The sequence below is a fragment of the Mixophyes fleayi genome, chromosome 5 (assembly GCF_038048845.1).
Source record: "Mixophyes fleayi isolate aMixFle1 chromosome 5, aMixFle1.hap1, whole genome shotgun sequence".
Taxonomy (NCBI): Eukaryota; Metazoa; Chordata; class Amphibia; order Anura; family Limnodynastidae; genus Mixophyes; species Mixophyes fleayi.
Window position 1 is genome coordinate 67,823,859 of NC_134406.1, and position 21,783 is coordinate 67,845,641.

At 41.2% G+C, this 21,783-nt stretch overlaps 1 long non-coding RNA gene across 1 annotated transcript in view; it reads right to left on the bottom strand.

The window, feature by feature from the left end:
* Window positions 1–1,082: 1,082 nt before the first annotated feature.
* Window positions 1,083–21,783, bottom strand: part of LOC142158418 (uncharacterized) — a 401,996-nt gene continuing 381,295 nt past the window's right edge. The window contains exon 3 of the long non-coding RNA XR_012692773.1: window positions 1,083–1,154. This is a non-coding gene — a long non-coding RNA (uncharacterized LOC142158418). The remainder of the gene's footprint in view (window positions 1,155–21,783) is intronic.

Consider the following 21,783-nt stretch of genomic DNA (forward strand, 5'->3'; position numbering starts at 1 on the left):
CAGTCTCTGTGGAGTGCTGGAAATGAAAGCTGACTAAAGAGGGATCATTAATGTAAACAAGCCTTTCAAGAATCTTGGACGAGTATTGGAGTTGAGAGATGGGACAGTAATCTGAGAGAAAGTTTGGGTCTAAATTAGATTTTTTTTCATAATAAGAGTAACTGTGTGCTTTAGTAATGATGGAAAGATGTAAGTGTAGAGGCTTAGTTTAGGCTGGATCAACACAGGGAGGGGATAGGGTTGAGTGGACAGGTAGCTGAATGGGAACAGAGTCTTCTTTTCGTGATATCAAATGACGAGATGGTGCTGAGGGTGCAGGAAAGGAACTAAACAGGTTACTGCTCAGTTAAGAGGAAACTTTTCATATTGCATCTTCTTGCGTGTTCTTGAAGTAGGAAGCAATATTTTGGGCAGTGTTGGAGGTCGGAGTGGTTGGTGTGGGAGGGTTGAAGGTTGAGGAGATATGTAAATGTATTAATCAGATACTTAGAGTTAGAGGACTGAGTGGAGATGAGAGATTGAAAGTATATTTGTTTGGCTATGTCAACAGCATTTCAGTTGGGGCTGGTAGCATATTTCAGGAAGTCATGAGAGATACTAGCTTTCTGTCAATGATGTTCTACTTTGAAGGAGTTTTTGAAGACAGTGCATTTCTTTAGTGTGCCACAGCTGAGATTGTGGTTGACACTGAGAAGAAAGAGTAGCTTGAACCACATGACCAAGGCTTGTTGCTTACATGTGATTAAGGTGTGAGGCTGCCAGATCAGGACAGGGGGATGTAGGAATTGAGAAGTTGACTGAGATAAGAGGTTTAACTGAGTTAGATCGGAGTTGGTGGACCTGATTAAATTCTCTCCAATATTTGTATATACCTAATCTATGTATGTGGTGTTTTCCCCACTCTTCATTGCTATAGAGCACTGGGGTGCCTTACAAATTAATATTAATAATAATAATAATAGAAGGAATATATAATTAAAGATGAAAGTTTGCTTAAATAAGAATATTTATTTCAGGAAGCAAAACCTAGCACATGTTATATTTTAAAAATGTTTTTATCAGGTCTTTGTTTCTTGGTTCTTCCAGTCTTTTCCTTCTTTCTTTTCTGCTCTTGTTGTTTTTTCATATTTCTGAGAAGCTTCTTCTTCCTGCACCTGTTTCGGTGCATAAAAGTTAATAATTGTTAATTCTTGATGACATATCTTACATTTCACTAGAAGACCCCTCTCTTTTTCCAACCTGTATGCTTCTACATCTAGTAATGCAAATGTTTAACAGAAGTGATGTCTAACCTTTTAGTTTTAGTTAGGAGGTATATTTTTTAAAATAAATTACGCTCAGTTTGCAACTCTGCATCAGCCCATAGAAAAGCAAATCAGCATCAACAAAAAACTGTGCCTAGCAATCATGGGAGAAAAGAAACGTCCCATGGCCAGGAAGTAGTCCTTGTGGTAGGGGCAAACTGGGGGTGGTGGAATCAACAACCTGTACTCAATATAGGTGAATACACTAAAAATCAGATATAACAAATAAATCCTTATTTATTACACATATAAAAACACAGTAGTAAATAAACATTATTTACAAAATTGCAGTGTTACTCATAGATAATCAATGACCTCCAATTAAAATTAAAATTCTCTTAATCAATGTGGGACTCAAATTAAAACATATCCTATTTAATCGTCTTGTTCTAAAGGGTGTAATGGTATAGATGGGGTTCATCCATCCATCTGGGATGGATTGTGGGCAGGTAAAAATAACTGCATTCACCAATAGCTACCTACTGGTCTGCAAAGTAACACCACTCCTATGAAAAGCTCAAAGCATCATTTCCCAAGGTTTCACACACAGCCAAAGAGGGGTGTCCACATAGATACCTCCCCAAAGCTGTGTGCACTGCACACCAGGGCCCAAAATTGGCCATTCCATGGCCTGAGATTCCTCTTGGAATATTCTTAAACAAAAAAATTGTACTCAAATGCCACTGCCACATCCTTCTCAGAAAATCTCTCAGAATGTGATTTCAAAAAGTATTTCAGTTACTGAGCTCCCAAAAGTCTTTATTTTATTAAAAACATAACCATGTGTCTGTATGTGTAAATACTCATTGAGCTATGATTGAGGGCAGGTGCTGTGAAAGTAGTAGTTAGCATGAAACTGATTTGATGGGCAAGGGAAAATAAAAATATTGGTGTGAAGCGTCGTCCCCGCTGTTCCTCTACGAAGCGGGGGCGGTTGCCCTGCAGATCCAGCCGGGGGGTCCTGTTGCTAAGCAAAACGTATGCAGCATCCCCGTCTTCACGCCGTTGTGCACATGCGCTCTGTCTCATTCTGTTGCCTAGCAACAGGGCGCTCTTCTGTTCAGCGTGTCTGACTACCCATGCTTTCCTCCAATCCCCTGGCAGCAGCCTCTATTTAAATCCTGCTCTGGCACCATTAGGGTGCCAGAGTATCCTATCTCCTGTCTTCAGCATTGTTCCTGTTTCTTCATATATATATATTGACCCGGCTTCCTCTGACTACTCTACTGGTTTGTGTCCCTGTTTTTGTTGTGACCCTGGCTTGCTGACTATTCTCCTGGATTTCTCGTGACCTTTTGACTTTGGCCTGTTTGACTTCTCTGTGGATTACCCTCCTGTACCGCCTGTCTCCATTAGGTTTGACTCAGACCATCCTGACTATTCTAAACACTACTCTCGTAACTGTCTAGGTGGACTGCGACCTGTGTACCTCTTGCAGTCAAGTCCAAACCTCCTTGTGTGGTCCCTGGTGAACACCAGGGGTACGTTAGACTCTGCACCTCCTAGTTCAATGGCACTAATACCAATTGGTGGCTCTGAGCTTCCTGAGACCAGCGGCTCTTCAAGCCTGACAAATGGTACTTATAGGTCAATTGGGTACTGTTTTATTTTCCCAGGGAACTATATTACATTCTGTTTTATAAATCGCAGCACAAAGTTTGTTGTGTATGTAGTACGGTGTCCTTGTAACTATATATATATTAGAAACACTAAAAAGTAAGGGAAATTGCATTGTGCAAGGACATTAGCAGGTGGGGAGTTTGACTGGAGCGGTACACCTGTCAATCCGTAAACCAGGTGTCCTAAGGTGGGCTCAGGGAGGACAGAAACCTCCCGTGGAGCAGAAGGGTAAAAGACATTTCATCATTTTAGCAAACCAGAGGTTTGTGGGTCAAGCATCATTTAATAGAGAGGGAGACAGGTATCATTTCATTGTTATATGTGGAAACATCATTTGTTTTGTGGTTGAATAGATGGTGTTTCTGTGGATGTATACGGCCATGAACAGCCCAGTAGGCACACACCTGCTGTACCTAATGCTAAATCTGCCCCTGGAAAAGACTGGAGACATACACGTCTCTCAGCCAACCAGATTATATTTGTTACACTGGTTAATAATAATATACTTAGTAATAGTAATATAGTAATAATACATCTTTTATCTAGGTAAATGTACTGTAACACAATCTGTAGGTGATGTCTGTAATTTACCTGATGTAAATATAGACTCCTACAAACATCAAAACACTTATGATGATTATTGCTGCTGGAACAATGATCAGCTCATGCATTATGTGCAGATTATGGACATCTATACAAGAAAGAAACACATTAGGTGAAGAAACATAATTTAAATTACAGCCATGTTACACGTATAAATTCCTTACTTAAATCAATTATAAAAAAACAACAGAGCTGCTTCCTTACCACAATCGGTGTTATTAATACTTGTAATAAGTAAAATAAGACAGTAATTCTATATACAGTCCCTGAACTAGAAACCTGGGCCCTGCAGCTGAGACTACTGCCCAGCCATGGTAACCAGCACAGTTACCAGTTGTGCCTATTTTCCAGGGACAGTCCCAGATTGTAATGATTAATCACTGGATATCTTTGTTGATGTAGATGTCCCTATTCTTGAATATTGGCAACATCCACAGTAAACATGACATGATGAGCCTTGTAGTGCTCCAAGGCCCACAGAGACAGTATGGCACATGACGTGCTTAAATGCAATGGCTCAGTAGCACAGTGTCCCTGGAAATGATTATAAAATGCTGGCAACTGTGTAGGTGCTGAGAACACAGGGGCTCTACTGAGCGGAGCCAATAACATAATAACTAAACCAGCCCCCCAGGTCCCTCTGTAATTGTAAATGAGTCAGAAACCAGCCTGTCAATTGTACCATGGACCCTACTATAACCAGGCCCCAGCTCACACAAGTGAAAATATTACATATAAACAGAGACTACTGTCACCCCCCCCTCCCCCCCGCCCCGACACACACACACACACACACACACACACACACACACATACACAATTCATTCAACGCTTTCTGTTCCTCCAATATACTCTACATTTCACCCTTCATGTATGTAAACATTGGAGCTGCTCTTATTTAATGTAACTAATATTCCAATGTCCTTTTGTTAGTACAAGTGTTTTATCTACTTATTTCTGCACTTTACGGTTAATTTACTAACTGCAGAATATGCGACATGCAGCGCATTTCACTTTGTCTATCTCACCCATACAGAGCTGCGCTCCTACATTTCGGTTTGGTAAGTGCCCCTGTGCTAACACCTTATATAACTGTGTGCTGGCTTGGGAAAAGCAAACACCTTCATTTGAAAATCATACCTACTATTACTAGTTCATTTCAACTTTTACATTTGTCACATAAAATACAATTTAAACCTTCCCAATCCAGAAGATAGAGGTGATAAAATGAAACCAGTTTTATCACCACTAAAGGAGATCTATAGGTAAATAAGCCCCTATGTTTTCTATATACACATAATGAAAGGAAGGCTAGCGTCTTGTATAGAGGTATACAGCATCCTAAACTTCCCAGTCATGCATATATGAATTTCATACTATTGCTTTCTTCTATCAAAGTGCCAGATGGTTGGTCTTTCTCTTTTTTGTCATGGTTTAGGAGAATAGGGTCAGAGCAGATGGGGTGAAGGGTTTGTCTACTCACCTACGCTGGCATCTCCCTGCTTTATGTCAATAGATGGCAGGGTTGGTGACATTGCATGAATTTAATATAAAATAAATAATTAGAATGACATTTCTTAACGTAACAAAGAAAATAAAGATGCATGTTATTGTATATGCATTAAACAATCTGTCCTCTTTGGTGGATATTTTTTCTCATAATGTCCACAATACAAATATAAATTCTACCTTACATCACGGTTAGGTACGTCAATCTGCAGAAAATGAGGGGCCTCCTATCTTCAGGGCATGGGCATAGTATGTAGATCTACCTACATATCCACTCTACACCACATCCTGGGCAGCTGACGTCTGTATATGATACAGCGGAGGGGAGTGTGTGCATATTGTAATGTTATATATTGTAACACACACTTAGGGCTAGATTTACTAAGCTGCGGGTTTGAAAAAGTGGGGATGTTGCCTATAGCAACCAATCAGATTCTAGCTTTCACTTATTTAGTACTTTTTACAAAATGACAGCTAGAATCTGATTGGTTGCTACAGGCAACATTCCCACTTTTTCAAACCCGCAGCTTAGTAAATCTAGCCCTTAGTGTATTTCTCTGTAAGGTTTGTTGTATTGTATAGTAAGCAGTGTTTTATGTACTATGTGTTCCGACATCTCTTGAGATACGCATGTGTCTGTCTCTATTTGACCAAATAAAAGGATATATTTCTGCCTAGTAAAAATAACTCAAATAACTGGTGTCCATTTACCTTCAGTTGTCTGCGACAGCATCCCATTTCCAGTATTAATAAACAATATTCCAATAAATAATAAGCTTAATCTCCACAAAGGCATTTTTCAACTTTCTCCTTTAGTATCTTCTGCCAATTTGTCACAGGATAAAGGCACTGGTGGTTACCTGCTGGTGTTGACACAGGTCGAGAGAGAGGTGCGGAGTCTAACGCACCTCCGGTCTTTACTAGGGATCCCCGCAAGGGGTTTAAGGTTTTTTTGCGTGAGAAGGGAAGGTTGCGGTCCTCCAATTGAGCAACCAGCGAGGCAACGGAAAGTAGAGGATAGTCAGACAGGTCGGTTAGGTAAAATGCAGACAGCGAAGTACACCAGAGTGTTCCAGGGAGAATGGTCACAGACTAGCTGGGTCATTAGGATTCAGGCAGCATGGTACACCAGGGAGATCCAAAGAGAATGGTCACAGACAAGCAGGGTCAAACCCTAGCAGCCAATCAGAGCCAAGGATATTCCAAAACAGGTCAGGATCAAGCCGGGGTCATGCACAGAAAACCAACAATATAGGAGCAAGCTAAATAGTGCTGGAGCTGGGGGACCCAATAAATCCTTAAATAGTATTGAGACCCCAGATGATTAGCACCGGCGGCGGAGTTTAACAGGACGCCGCTGGAGCTTTCTGTAGCATCTCGTTGCTTGGCAACAAAAGCCAGTGCGATGGCCGGAAGAGCAGCGCCTGGTTGCTAAGCAACCAGACACGGCAGAGCAGATAGAAGGAGGCCGTCCCTGAATGGAAGAGGGACAGTACCTGACACACTTTATGGGACACTCTCACTGTCATTATAACACATGTATAGCATTCTAGACAAAGGCTAGCATCATACAGACATGGTAGGCCACATCTAAATGTAACAACTGTGCAGTCAGATACTTCAGCCATCCTTTCTCCTACTCCTGGTGGGGAGGGGGTGGTAAATCTCACAGTTCCGGTAATCTCACCTCTTTCTCAATTTCTCACAGGAGTTACAGAACTTGGTAAAGTTCTGGGTTTTAAGAAAACCCCTGTCCAACTCCCTATAAATAACTGGAGATAACTCACACACACACCAGGCAAGGGGGAAATGCCACCTGACAGTTTTATTATTGGCCATGTAACTATTCAATGAGAACTTGGAAAGTTATTCTTGCTTTCTAAAATGTGGCTGTGTCACACTCCTTGCTTAAATCACTGGGTTGGTCATGGGTTTTAGAGTGAACAGCGCTCTCAATCAAACCTATGGATGAAATGAAAACTCTAAACACAAATTCTCTCTCTGAGTTTCAACAAAATGAGGTAGCAATATATAATGTTGGAAGTCTTTTCAACAGCTATGGTGATGGAGATAATGATGAAGAGTCCTCCAATCCCCGCCGCCTCTTTGCCACCTTCAGCTCCCTCCTCTCCCCCCCTACCCCTCTGTCCCGCCTTCCCTCTCCGCTTCTGACTTCGCCACTTTCTTCTCTTCCAAAATTGAGGCCATCAGACTGAACATCTCCTCCTCCCCTTCTCCCGCCACCCTCATCACTTCACCTCCCCCCATCAACCAACTCTGGTGCTCCTTCAGCCCTACAACCGGTGAAGAAGTTCGCTCCCTTATTCTTTCCTTTCCACCCTCTACCTGCCCTCTCGATCCCATCCCCTCCCACCTCCTTCGCTCTCTCTCTCCAAAGGCCTGCTCTTACCTAGCACACCTTTTCAACCTATCACTCTCCTCTGGTGCAGTACCCTCCTCTTTTAAACACGCTCTAATCTCTCCTATCTTCAAAAAACCCAATCTTGACCCCACCTCTCTTGCTAATTATTGCCCTCTCTCTCTTCTCCCCTATGCCTCCAAATTACTTGAGCAGATTGTCTGCAGTCGCCTAACCAGGCACCTCGTGGACAATTCCCTCCTTGACCCTCTCCAATCTGGCTACCGTCCCCTCCATTCTACCGAAACTGCCCTGGCCAAGGTTACTAATGATCTCCTATCAGCCAAATCCAATGGTCACCTTTTTGTACTCATCCTCCTTGACCTCTCTGCGGCCTTTGACACCGTGGACCGCCCCCTCCTGCTGCAAACTCTTCTCTCTCTCGGCCTCTCTGGTTCTGTCCATGCCTGGTTCGCCTCATACCTCGCTAATCGCATATTCTCTGTATCCACGTCTGGTTCTTCCTCCTCCCCCTACCCTCTCCCCGTAGGAGTCCCACAGGGCTCTGTTCTTGGCCCTCTACTCTTTTCGCTCTACCCCTTCTCCCTTGGTGCTCTCATCTCCTCCTTCGGTCTTCAGTATCACCTTTATTCAACTCTATATCTCCTCTCCTGATCTTTCCTCCACCCTCCTCGCTCGGGTATCCGACTGCCTCTCCGCCATCTCCTCCTGGATGTATGAGCGCTTTCTCAAAATCAATATCTCTAAAACTGAACTCATTGTCTTTCCTACGCCCAGACACACATCCCACGATGACCTCTCTATTGTCGGCAACAACACCACCATCTCCTCTGTCACCCAACTTCGCTGCCTGGGTGTCTCCCTCGACTCCTCTCTCTCTTTTGCCCCCCACATTCATTCCCTTGCCCAAGCCTGTCACTTACAACTACGCAACATCGCCCGCATCCGTCCTTTTCTCTCTCAGGATGCCACCAAAACTATCATCCACGCACTCATCATCTCCCGCCTTGATTATTGTAACATCCTCCTCACTGGCCTCCCCCACTCCCTTCTCTCCCCCCTCCGCTCTATACTCAATGCGGCCGCAAGACTCATCTTCCTCTCACGCCGCTCCTCCTCTGCCTCCCCTCTCTGCCTTGCCTTACACTGGCTCCCCATCCCCTATAGAATAATTTTCAAACTCCTCACCACCACTTACAAGGCTCTCTCCAACTCTACTGCCCCTTATATCTCTAACCTCCTCTCCATTCACACTCCTGCCCGCTCCCTGCGCTCGGCCATCGACCGCCGCCTAACCTCCACCCTTATCACCTCTTCCCACTCCAGAATCCAATACTTTTCCCGTGCAGCCCCCCTTCTCTGGAACGACCTCCCTCATTCCATCCGTCTCTCTCCTACTCTGTGCTCCTTTAAACGTGCACTCAAAACTCACCTCTTCCTCAAAGCCTACCAACCATCTACTTAACCCCCATCTCCTCCCTTTGTTCATCCTCCCATCTCTCCTCTTGCCTCAACTGGCTCCTCTTGTGCCTGGTCTGTTTACCCTCCCTTAGGATGTAAGCTCGTATGAGCAGGGCCCCCTCCCCTCCTGTCTCCATACCTGTTCTTCCACTCCATCTTTACTGCATATGACTGGCCGGAGTTTCTGAAGTATTGGTACTTTTTGTTCATTGTTCTGTATGGTTTCACCCTGTATAGTCTACTGTTAGTACTGTGTGAGGCACTGCGGATACCTTGTGGCGCCTAATAAATAAATGATAATAATAATAATAATTAAAGAGTCATGAGTCACTTTGCAATGGACACAATAAGACTATAATTCTCAATCTGAAGACAAACATAATTATAATGGGAGTTACAATAACAATGAGGTTGGTTGTAGTCCCAGAATATATAATGTTTGGTAGGAACACAATAGTGAGAGTAGTAACGCCTCAAACACAGATAAGTGCAATAGATGAGATGAGAAGTAGCCCCAACAGTGTAGGGTCTTTTAAAGCCAGAACTATTGCTTGGGCAGGCCACAGTAGTGGTTAGCCTGTGTCCAATGCAGTATGTAGTGGGTTACTCACACTTGCTGTAGACACTGATCAGCTATGGAAACTTGAATGGTTCTTAAACACTACTTCTATAGCATGTGATGTAGAACAGCAGACATCTAGAACAACCAGAAATGTAAAATGGTATTCTGCAAATAACTGGTACAATACAGTATAATTTCTTTTCATTATTATGACAAATACCTCTTATCACATGGAGCCAGCAGTTGTCGGGCGTTGATTTGCGCCATGAACTTCCATGTTCAGTGCTATTAAAATGGACTAGACATATTCTTCTTCAGGTGGCTCCTGATCAGTGGAGGGTGCAGGGGTTGTATAAAAGTGACAATAATAAAAGAAGACATTAAATTACAAGTGATACTAATAAAAGAGGACATTTCTCACCACCAAACATATAGATATATATCAAATAAACTGTTATAAAAAGAACTACAAATAATACAAAACAGTACATTCACACAAATGACCTTGATCGCTGTGCTGGACCTACCAACCTTCCTGCTGGGAAATGAAGAGCTTGAAAGAAACAGGCTGCCTAGCCCTTAGCTACCTGACAGTTTATTTTAGTTATGTATACTGTACAAGCAGATCAGATTCAACATATTAACACCTTTGAAAAATAGCTGCCTTGGCACTTACCTTCATTTCCCACTAAAGACTTGGCTACAAGGCTATTCCTGTGCCCCATTAGAGATGTCAAGAAAAGATTACTAAAAGAAATCTCTGGCAGCTCCACAGGAAGCAGTTGGAGGGCTGCAAATGTCTGCTTTAATATCGCTGCCGAAACTAAAGTAATGATTTAGAATATAGAGGATTCCCTAGAGGAGGACGTGTGAACCATGAAATTGCAATTAACACTGTTGTTACGTTTTGTTTTGAACATCAAGTCTCCTTTGGGTCTGAAACTGCTTATTTCCCCTCTTGCTAGAGGTGTTCCTTGTAGGATCATTGAAAGTATTAAATCAGCACTTTGGATGATAAGCGAAGCATATGGGGATAGTTATTTGGGGTAACTGTGTAAACCAGTACTATTTAACCCCTAGTATTTCCCAGTAGAAATATTTTTTCTCTTAATTGAGTAATCTATTGTCTAGGTCTGATATTAAAACTGGTTTAAAAACAAACACCTCGCTTTGATCAGCTTTTAATGTATTAAAACCTAATGTTCAGTCCCAGCCTTTATTTTCATATTTACGTTAATAGAAAATGTATTGCTGTTATAATAGTGCTGGCAGTTTTAAGTAATCCAACATTTTCATGTTACAATATAAGGAATACACAGGAAGATAAATGAAAGGACAACTCCAGGCAAAAAAATTGTCAATACATTTTTCATATATTATTCATCATTGTTCATTATTCATTGTTATCCATTATTCATCCATTACCCCTAACTAGTAGCGCTGTGTTTGTCCCAGACAAAGACAAGTTATGGCTCTGAAAAATCATTCTGTTTGACAACTGCACAGTACAGTTTCTATTCAACTTCTCTAGGATCAGCAATTAGAGAAATCAGCAGGGGGTAGTATCTCCTAGGCAGGGCTGTAACCAGGGCCGGCGCTGTCCTTTCCAGGACCCTCCTGCCTGAGTTTGCCTTCCAAAGGGGCTTCACTGCCCATGCCCGGCTCCCCTGTACCCGGGCTTCTATTTCTGATCCCAGGGGCAAACGCAGGATTTGAGGAGGAGGGTTTCCACACCACAGCACCAGAGGGCGTGGCCAGCATGCATGAGGGCATGGCTATAATATTAGACAGTGCTTAGATACTCTCCAACTCTTCCTATCCCTATAATATACATGGGCAATGCTGCATGCACTACTGTTAGGTGCACAAAGCTCTCCCTTTTCAAGCAGAGCTGTGTGAAGCGGGGCAGGGTCCAGCCACCTCAATTATACATTCCCCAAGGCTTGGAGGGGGTTTCCAGGCACTAGGAAACCCCCTCAGTTTGCCTATGGATCCCTACTCTGTTCAGAGCAGGAACTCGAAGTCTAAGGGGGACTGTAGCATACGCCCTCTTGCCATGCTTATTGGTATAACTAGATATTGGTTGGTCCTATAGCAAAGTTTTTTAAGGGCCCTCATTTAACGCCCAATGGTGAAAAAAAACGTATACATGTAGGCATTTAACTTTGGCTTTAATTATGCCTTTAGTCATAGGGAAAAGACCCCCTTCCCCCATAGTTGTAGTTGTTTGAAGAAAGGAGTAAAATGAATCTTCTGTTGGAGTTCCAATTTAACTTGGGCAATGTCACAAGAAGATAATTGTCCAGCAAGTACATTTTTATCTAATTTTAATACTGGTGTTCCTAATCTTTTTTTCCCCCTAAACATTTACTTTAACATACTGTATATTAAAAGACGCTTTTATGTCCATAAATAGAAAGAAAAATATGCACTGGTAGTCAAATAACTACAATGAAACTGTCAACTGTGGGTAAAGCATACAATTTATTACATTAAAACATATAAAAATATATATCAAAAGTATCTCATGTATATATAAAGTAAATATAAAAACTCACATATAAAATGCTCCTATATGTTATACCGTGTTATCATCTATATATCCAGTGGACGTCCTATCATTTCTCCTTTGTTATATCTGCTCTGTCACGGCCATCAACTAATAGAGATATTCTAAGCCTACAAGCATCCCAGAGAAGTAGGAAAAGAGAGAGACATATGGTCTCAAGTACTCTATCTGCAGCATGCAAAGCTACATCTATATATTTTTATACAGAGTGATTGATTTCCTATTTCTATTTATGTCTCAATTTGATTATTACATTTTATATGTTATTTTTTATAATTTCTTTATATATACATGAGAGGCTTTTGAAATATGTTTTTATATGTTTTAATGTAATAAATTGTATACTTTACCCGCAGTTCACAGTTCCATTGTAGTTCTTTAACTACCAGTGCATATTTTTCTTTCTATTAAGTATTTTTTGGAGGCCTGCAGACCTCTTGCACTGGGTGCCCTTTAACTACTGCCATATCCAGTGCCCATAGGAATCATTTTGCTTTTATGTCCATGTTCACCATAGTCTGAGTTTCAAACTAGATTTGTGGGGTTAGTGGGTTTCAGAGATTATTTTTAAATGTGAACGCTAATCACTGCCTTCCTTTTACCTTTAAAGTGTAAGTGAAAGCTGAAGTGGGCTATGTAATAGAAACAAGAGAGCAATTAAATTGAACACAATTGAATATTGTTATTGACTAGATAAAGAAAATATATAGCAGTATATCTTCAGCATATCTTGAGGATTTCAGGTACATTTTAGGATCTCAGGGTGCTTGGTCATAATCTCAGATCAGAGTCCTTATCCATGTTTTCTTTGACTTTCTTCTGTTATTCTTCAAGCTTCTGCAGGTGAATTCTTTATTATCCCAGATCCATGTCATGCATTGAAAGACCAGTAAGTACAACATTAACACAAAGGGATGCCAGGCCAACTCCATTCTCTAGAAGCTTGTTCTCCTGAACTGAGTGACTTGATTGATGTATTTAACACTTGTACTGAACAGAAACCCCTCTCCCACACAGCTGAGCTCTAAGAAAGAGTGAAACAGTCTTCCTGCCACACTTGAGCTTATAAAATCCCTACCACACAAATACATTAGGGTTCATTTTGTCAGAAGTCGATTAACCTACCAGTATGTTTTTGGATTGTGGGAGGAAACCCACACATGATATCCTGGCTGTAGATGAAGCAGGATAGGTAGCATCACTTTGCTGAACCAGACATACAATATAATTTTACAATGGCAGGCAGAGAATGAAAATCTACAATCTATTTTATTTGGTTAATGGTACAATAAACTTAATTTTACAGTCCTGTGAAGGCACACAATGAAGACATTTTGTGGGCTGCGCCAATATTCACGTTATTAGTTCGCTAGTAACTAATGACATTATGTGGCCCGAATAATTGATCATTCCGAAGAAGTATCGTAAGTACACTAAAAAAGACAAGAGAATAACATTATCAATGCAACTATCAATGCATATATAAATATTATGTTTCAACATAGTTCTTTATTATTTAAAACAGAAATTGGATTTGGGCGCAGCTGGGAGGGTAATGAAATGAACAGGTTTTCTGAATATCACAACATAAATGGATTATATGATGGCATGTAAAATAAGTAAATATAAATAAAAAATAAAAAATACAATATATAGTGTATAAAATATAAAAATATATAGAAAATGCACTTCAACGTCCACAATATAAAGTGAATAAGATCCCAATATGCAGTCTGTTCAGGTCATCTGAATATAGTTCCAAATAGTCACTCAATAAACTCTCATCCGTTCCTCTCCGGATCCACCATACAGTTCATAAATATGCGGAAGACAGGGAGAAAAGGGGAATCTCTTATGGTGTAGTATTCCAATAAATGTTTATATGTGTGGACAATAATCAAATACACTTACATTTGGTAAGGGTAATAAATCCCATCAAGGTATCTTTCACAAACGTGAACGTGGCAGCAGGAGTCTAGTCGCGTCTAAAAAGACACCTTTATGTGCATTGTCACTCTTACTAAATGTAAGTGCAATTTTAATGTTGTTTATTAAATACACTTTTTGATTGGAATACTACATCTTTTGGGGACTTTTTTCTTCTTTTACCTTCCGTTTGGTGGTTGGGACAACTGAATTTGGAAGCATATATGGAGACATGACCGCGATGTAACGTGCTTTGCGTGTGAAAGATACCTTGATGGGATTTATTACCCTTACCAAATGTAAGTGTATTTGATTATTGTCCACACATATAAACTTTTATTGGAATACTACACCATAAGAGATTCCCCTTTTCTCCCTGTCTTCCGCATATTTATGAACTGTATGGTGGATCCGGAGAGGAACGGATGAGAGTTTATTGAGTGACTATTTGGAACTATATTCAGATGACCTGAACAGACTGCATATTGGGATCTTATTCACTTTATATTGTGGACGTTGAAGTGCATTTTCTATATATTTTTATATTTTATACACTATATATTGTATTTTTTATTTTTTATTTATATTTACTTATTTTACATGCAATCATATAATCCATTTATGTTGTGATATTCAGAAAACCTGTTCATTTCATTACCCTCCCAGCTGCGCCCAAATCCAATTTCTGTTTTAAATTGTCTATAATTTTGGGAATTTTGGTGGGTATTCCCTTGAGAATTGGGCTGCATTCCCTATCCCTTCCCCCATCTTATAGGAGCGCAGGAAGGACACCTATTTTATGCTATATAGTTCTTTATTAGTGCAACATTACTGCAATAGTATGTTTAGAGTGACAGTCATATACCGGCATAATAATGTTATTTGTCTACTGAATGTAATATGCCCCTTAGAGTAAAGCCCTGTCTGTATTCAGATAGTACCGAAAGTAGCAAACTACTTAATATGAATGATAATAGTGATGCTAGTGCTAGAGTGTATGTACTAAAAAATTACAGCAAATATTTACTCCCTATAAAATAGCTACAGGCATAGGCAGAACTAGCATAGTAGCACAGGGTGCGGCTGAGGGAATAGGGGATCTCCCCTGTCAATGCACCATGTGTGTATAATACCCTCCATCAGTTCCTCATTTGGCTGGACTGTCCCAATCCCTGAAAACAGAAAGGGGTGTGGCCTCACAATAATGTGGGTGTGTTTTGGTCAGATCTGGGTGCGATTAGTTTGGATTATGGGAGGATCTAAATTGTATATACTGATTTTGCCCTTTCAGATGTTGGGAGGTATTGTGTATATGTATTTTTTCAAACATGTGTGTAATATGGGGATATGGGGCCCACAAATATCTAGTTACACTCTGGGCTATGCATATTGTAATGAAGAAAGCAAAAGGTAGAAAAGAATAAACCATGTTCATAAATTAAGAAACATAAGGCGTTATATAACATGAGAGTAAATGGTATGTGGTCTCCAGCTGTCTGATACTGTAAGTAGTAAAAAGTACTGAAAATGGCAAACTTAGTTTCGCCAAAATTATTTTAAGAACATGTATCTATTTTGTTTTCATTCATTTTTATAGGTTAAGAGCAAATTTTACCCCCATCATTGAGACTGGCAGAGATATGTAAAACAATCTGGACTCTCCAATTAGATAGAGTAGACTCACGTAGAGTTGGATGAAATTTAAGCTCACAGAGTAAGTGTTAATTACGACCCTTATAGTGCACAAATTGAGTACGTTTTCGTAAAATACGTTTAAAGCATATCTTATGTTACAAGCATGTGATACACTTTAAGTGTAGCAACGCAATGGCCCATAAGACAAATAAATACATGTTTGTAAAAGTGACCCCCCTCATCCCCCAAAAGAAAGCATAAACAGCCTTAGTACTGCAGCCTAGGCTGGTACTAGCAAAATGACAAGGATAGAAAGCATAGGGGACATCCCAAATTTGCTAGTACCAGCACTAGGCTTTGCCAGCCCATGCTGGTGGTACTATAGCTGGGAAATCCACAGCATGGGATCCCTCTGCCAGAGTGCAAAACCAACCCTAAGCCACTCAGTATAGAGCTTGATTCCCGCAAAAAAAAAGGTATAACCAGCTCCATGCTGAAAGCACTAGGGCTCTTCCCACACCCAGTGTTTGTGGGGTAATGTATGAAAAATAGATGTTAAAAAGTATTTTGTCCGTGTTGTATTAAAGGTCCCAGCATACCCAGGCTGCCATTATGTGTCTGTGTATGCTGGCACTTGTGGTACTATAAATGCCAGGATACCCATGGCCTCTCATCTAGGGCCCCCTGGGACATGTAGTTCACCAGGGAAAAATGTAACTGCACAAAAAACAAAACCCTGTTGTACTGCAGCGGGGAATTTTAAAACGTGCAGATATTTTCATTTGGGATGTGGACGTGTCCTTGCTCAATTCTATGTTGTAGTGTAAAAATAACGCTGACCAGTATTTGTATGCTAAATGCAAAAGCAGTCAGTATTTCCCTTACATGCATTAAATAAATAAATGCATTTGCACCCCTTGCATTGCAACATGTTTTGTCCAGGAGCAAATTTGATCCTTTTTTTTTGCTTAAATGAGGCCCTGTGAGCCAAGACATAAAGTATTAATCTTCGCCTCTGCCTTCATCTCTGCCTGATCCAGCGGCTGAGGACAAAAAATTATAGGTCCACAGACACATGAGAGGAGTAAGATCAACTTTTAATTAACTTCTCTTCCTGTTACTAATAGCAGGATTTATTTTTCTAGAACAAATATTTCTCTTAGACAAGAGTGGTAAGACATGAAATTGTAACGTAGAATAGACAACACAACTGTATTATTCATCTAATGTTGTATAGCTATTGACATCATTTCCTTTTTAAAACTTAAAATGGAAATCTACTCAAAATATTTTTGAAAATTCATATCCCCAACTGATAATAAGATGATTTTCAAATTATTAACATTAGTGTTGTAAAGTAAAGCATACATTAAAATATTTATTAAGCATTTTATTTTGGACAGAGCAGCTAAAACTTAGCATTCGGGGGTATATTTATGACCCCAGCACAATAGTCATTAAATCACAGCGATGCATAATAAAATCCTATTGCAGGAGCCCTCGCAAAGTCATCCCTCCTCCACAAAGAGTTTTTACTATCACCAGCAGCCTAACATCGCAGGTGAATGGAGAAAGTGTTATGTGCATGCGCTGGTGAGGTAACGGTGGAGAGGCTTCTGCTGGATCTCATTATAACAGCAGCACAGTGGCTCAGTGGTTAGCACTTCTGCCTCACAGCACTGGGGTCATGAGTTCGATCCCCAACCATGGCCTTATCTGTGTGGAGTTTGTATGTTCTCCCCGTGTTTGTGTGGGTTTCCTCCGGGTGCTCCGGTTTCTTCCCACACTCCAAAAACATACTGATAGGTTAATTGGCTGCTATCAAAAATGTACCCTAATCTGTCTCTCTGTCTGTCTGTGTGTGTGTGTGTGTGTATGTTAGGGAATTTAGACTGTAAGCTCCAATGGGGCAGGGACTGATGTGAATGAGTTCTCTGTACAAGCGCTGTGGAATCAGTGGCGCTATATAAATAAATGGTGATGATAACAGGCAGGTAATGCCATCTCAGAATGGAGTTACTTTGCTGTGAAAAACAAAGCTTTTTGCAGTTTAATGAATTGAATAGTGCTGCAGTCCCTGTAGATATCTATGGGGACATCAGTATGCTCCGTTAAAGCGGTTAAGGCTGGAGAAATCTCTGCCCTTTCTTAATTAGCGAAATGCTATGAACAAGCTCTTTGCCGGTTCTTACTTCAGCATTTTGGCTCTTCACCACTAAATAGACCCCACAATTCGAAAAGATAATAGTCAGACCTTCCACATCCCCTCAGTTCCCTGTGCACTGCAATAGAATTTAGCAGCCAGCCAAAACGACTACCTTTTTACATTGTTGCAACAATGTTGTAGTTCTCTGCAAGACATGTAGGGGCCGGCTCAGGCATGCTCAGAGGGACCGTGTACTTTCCTGGTGAGCAGTAAGACTCCTCTTTTTTACCAAAATACCTGGGTCTTGATAAAAAAGACCCCTTAATCCTTCTGGGCCTATTTATTAACGACAGACGATTGGGCTGGTTTTCTATTGCTGCTATAAAGCGCCTACTCCCATAATCAATAAAATCTCACCAAGAGCGATACTCCTGGCTACACTGGCTTGGAATGGAAATCTTACATCACCACTTTGCCTGGCCAGTCAAAAGAGATATGCACATGTGTGACCCGGGTAGACAATATTTTAAAATGATGTATTTAATTGAATTCCTTCTGCTATCTCCATCCTGGGATCCCAAGGTTTTTTTAATCTTTGTTCGATGTTAGCATATTTAAGGCATGCCACTGCCATAGAAAATATCCACTGAGCTCTACGTGAAGATCATTTAGAGGTGGATATAATTGCACTACAAACATATATAGGAAAGGAAGCATGTAAAAAAGTGTACTTACATGCATGCTCAAGTCCACCTAAAAAAACAATAGCGTTTACTCGAGGTGTACGTAATGAGTAACATGTGTGGATATTTACATCTTAGCATACAGATGTGGCTTGACATTGTTAGTAGCAAAAGCTATATTTGCATTACCCTATCTGTAAACAACATAATAATGCAATGAAGTGTCATATACACAAGAGAGTAAAGTGACTGAACAGTTATTAATAAATGTGAATTGCATTTTCAATATAAAATGTAATTAAATAAAAACACAAATTAAATGAAATACAAACAGCTGCTGCTTTCCCTGTTAAAAATATTCTCCCCTGGCAGCAGTCCAAATGGAAATGTCAAGTAATGCAAATAGACGGACGGCTGTGACTTCACGTAATATTGTAGCAAAGCTAATGATTTAAGTAGCATCGGCTCGAGCAGGCAGTACACAATTAATCAGTCTGAAACGGCTGCATAGTGCTGCTGATAGTCATCATCATCATTGTGCATCTTTGCACCAGCTCTCCAGGACACACCAGATATATGTGTATCTGTGGATGGTGTTGCAATTACATGGACATACCCTTACATGCTTCTCAGCTCCTGCTCACTCTTGTTCCACCTTTTCAGGCGTATGATGATACTAGTCAACGATACACAAACTGTATATATGAGCATAATTGGTGCGCGTGAGCAGTATGGAAATGCTTATTTTACCCTAACATAATGATGCAAATCTAACTTTAAGTGAGCCCCATTACGTACATACCCAGTAGGGGTTAACACAAGGGTTTAACCATCATTGTGCTGCATTTTTCCCATTCATGTCTATAGCCAATTAATTTCTATGGCCCAATGTTTTCAATAGGGTTGGGTGTTACACATACGAATAAAATAGAAATTAATGTACTGGTAATTGCGCTTTTTTGTCACATCAATACAGATTAAGTAAATTTTTATTCAATCCAAGCAGGAAATCCCTGAAAATCTCCAAAACCACCATCCACTCACATTGCAGCTAGTGTTGGAAATACGCTTGGCTTGGCTGAGTCCAGATCAATTCAATTTTTTCTCAGTCTGTGGCGGGGCACCCAGTGGAGCAGTTTACGTTATTTCTTATATTTTTTTCTTTGTCTTTTCATTGGCATTAAATGAAGATCTGGTTTGGATTTCCTTTTGCCTTAAAAGAAAAAGATCTGTCTTAGAATGCCATATGAATTTCAATTTAAGGACAGTTTCTTTGGATAACAAATGCATTTTAACAGAAAGTATTTGAGTAGACATCTAATTTGAGCCCAATAAATAGGCAAAATTGAGGGGTCATTGTCACGGAGCCTGAGCTTTGGAAATAGACCTCGAAGCCCAGCTCTCAATAGACTTACCCCCAGAGAGGTGCGGAGTCTAACAGTAGAGAAGGATTCAAGAGGGATTCCCACAAGGGAATATGGATTTAGCTGCTCTCTAGCCTTAGGTTGCGGTTCTCTAAGGGGGATTAAAGCAGGGTGAGATGGAACCGTGAAGTGGAGCAGGACTGCTGGATGATAAATGCAGAGGTTCAGGTGAATGGCAGTGAACTGACTCGCTGAGGTCTCTAGAAAGCAAATAGCTGAGAACAGGACTGATATGAGTCACGAGGTTCCTGCAATAATACCGCAGGTCTTGATCGTGGAACAGGTAACACAGGGTACCAACTGAGAAGTGGTGAACTGCAGAGAACTGATGCACTGAGATCCCGGGAAAGCGAATAGCTTGAGAATGGGACCAATGATGAGGCAAGAGGTTCTTGCAATAATACCACAGGTCTTGATCGTGGAAGAGGTAACACAGGATACTGATGTGCAGACGAGAGCCAGAGAGAACTGCATCCTAATAGGTAAGAAGACCTGACGATCTGGCAACTTAGTAGAGAAGCAGGTGCTTTAAATAGACAGAGCTGACAGGCAATTAGCCAATCAAGAGAATGCAGGTAGTTTTGAAAAGACCAGGTGTGCGCATGCTCAGTTCAGACCAGCAAGTGAATACAGGGAGTGAGAACCAAGGGAAACAGGTAAGAACAGTAACCAAAATGCAGCTTAGCTGATGCAATGTGTGACAGTCATACAGGGTATTTATATTGTCCTGAGACATACCTATTTTGAGACCATGCAAATTACACTATGTTACAGTACTGCAGGGTATTTCACTTGTGGTGCTCTAATGGCTATTACTGGGACCCATCTGATTCTATTCCAATAGAGAACTGTAATATACTTATAATAGTACTAGTTAAAAGCCTGTCAAAATGACAGAATAAAATAAGAGTAAGATCATGTTGGACCAAACGAATGGATAGAAAATCGAGTCAATTTGGTATAGCAAAGCTTGTTATAAATGGTAAATGCCACACTAAAAACGGAATAGTCAAGTACACAAAAGGGTCATTTGCAAACAGTTTACCAAATTTGTGGAGGTGTGTATGGGTGGTGTACAGAGGTGTGCATGGGGGGTGATGTGCAGAGGTGTGTGTGGGGGGTGGGGGAGATGTGAGTGGGGGGAGATATGCGGAGGTGTTTGTGTGGTGTAGATATGCGGTGGTGTGTGTGTGGTGTAGATGCATAGAGGTATGTGTGTGGTGTAGATGCACAGAGGTGTGTGTGTAGTGTAGATACGCGGAGGTGTGTGTGTGTGTGGTGTAGATATGCGGTGGTGTGTGTGTGGTGTAGATGCATAGAGGTATGTGTGTGGTGTAGATGCGCGGAGGTGTGTGTGGTGTAGATGTGCGGAGGTGTGTGTGTGTGTGGTGTAGATGTGCGGTGGTGTGTGTGTGATGTAGATGCATAGAGGTATGTGTGTGGTGTAGATGCGCGGAGGTGTGTGTGGTGTAGATGCACAGAGGTATGTGTGTGGTGTAGATGTGCGGAGGTGTGTGTGTGTGTGGTGTAGATGTGCGGAGGTGTGTGTGTGTGGTGTAGATGCGCGGAGGTGTGTGTGGTGTAGATGCACAGAGGTATGTGTGTGGTGTAGATGCGCGGAGGTGTGTGTGGTGTAGATGTGCGGAGGTGTGTGTGTGTGGTGTAGATGCACAGAGGTATGTGTGTGGTGTAGATGCACGGAGGTGTATGTGGTGTAGATGCACAGAGGTATGTGTGTGGTGTAGATGCGCGGAGGTGTGTGTGGTGTAGATGTGCGGAGGTGTGTGTGTGTGTGGTGTAGATGTGCGGAGGTGTGTGTGTGTGTGGTGTAGATGCGCGGAGGTGTGTGTGTGTGGTGTAGATGCGCGGAGGTGTGTGTGGTGTAGATGTGCGGAGGTGTGTGTGTATGTGGTGTAGATGTGCAGAGGTGTGTGTGTGGTGTAAATGTGCAGTGTTATGAG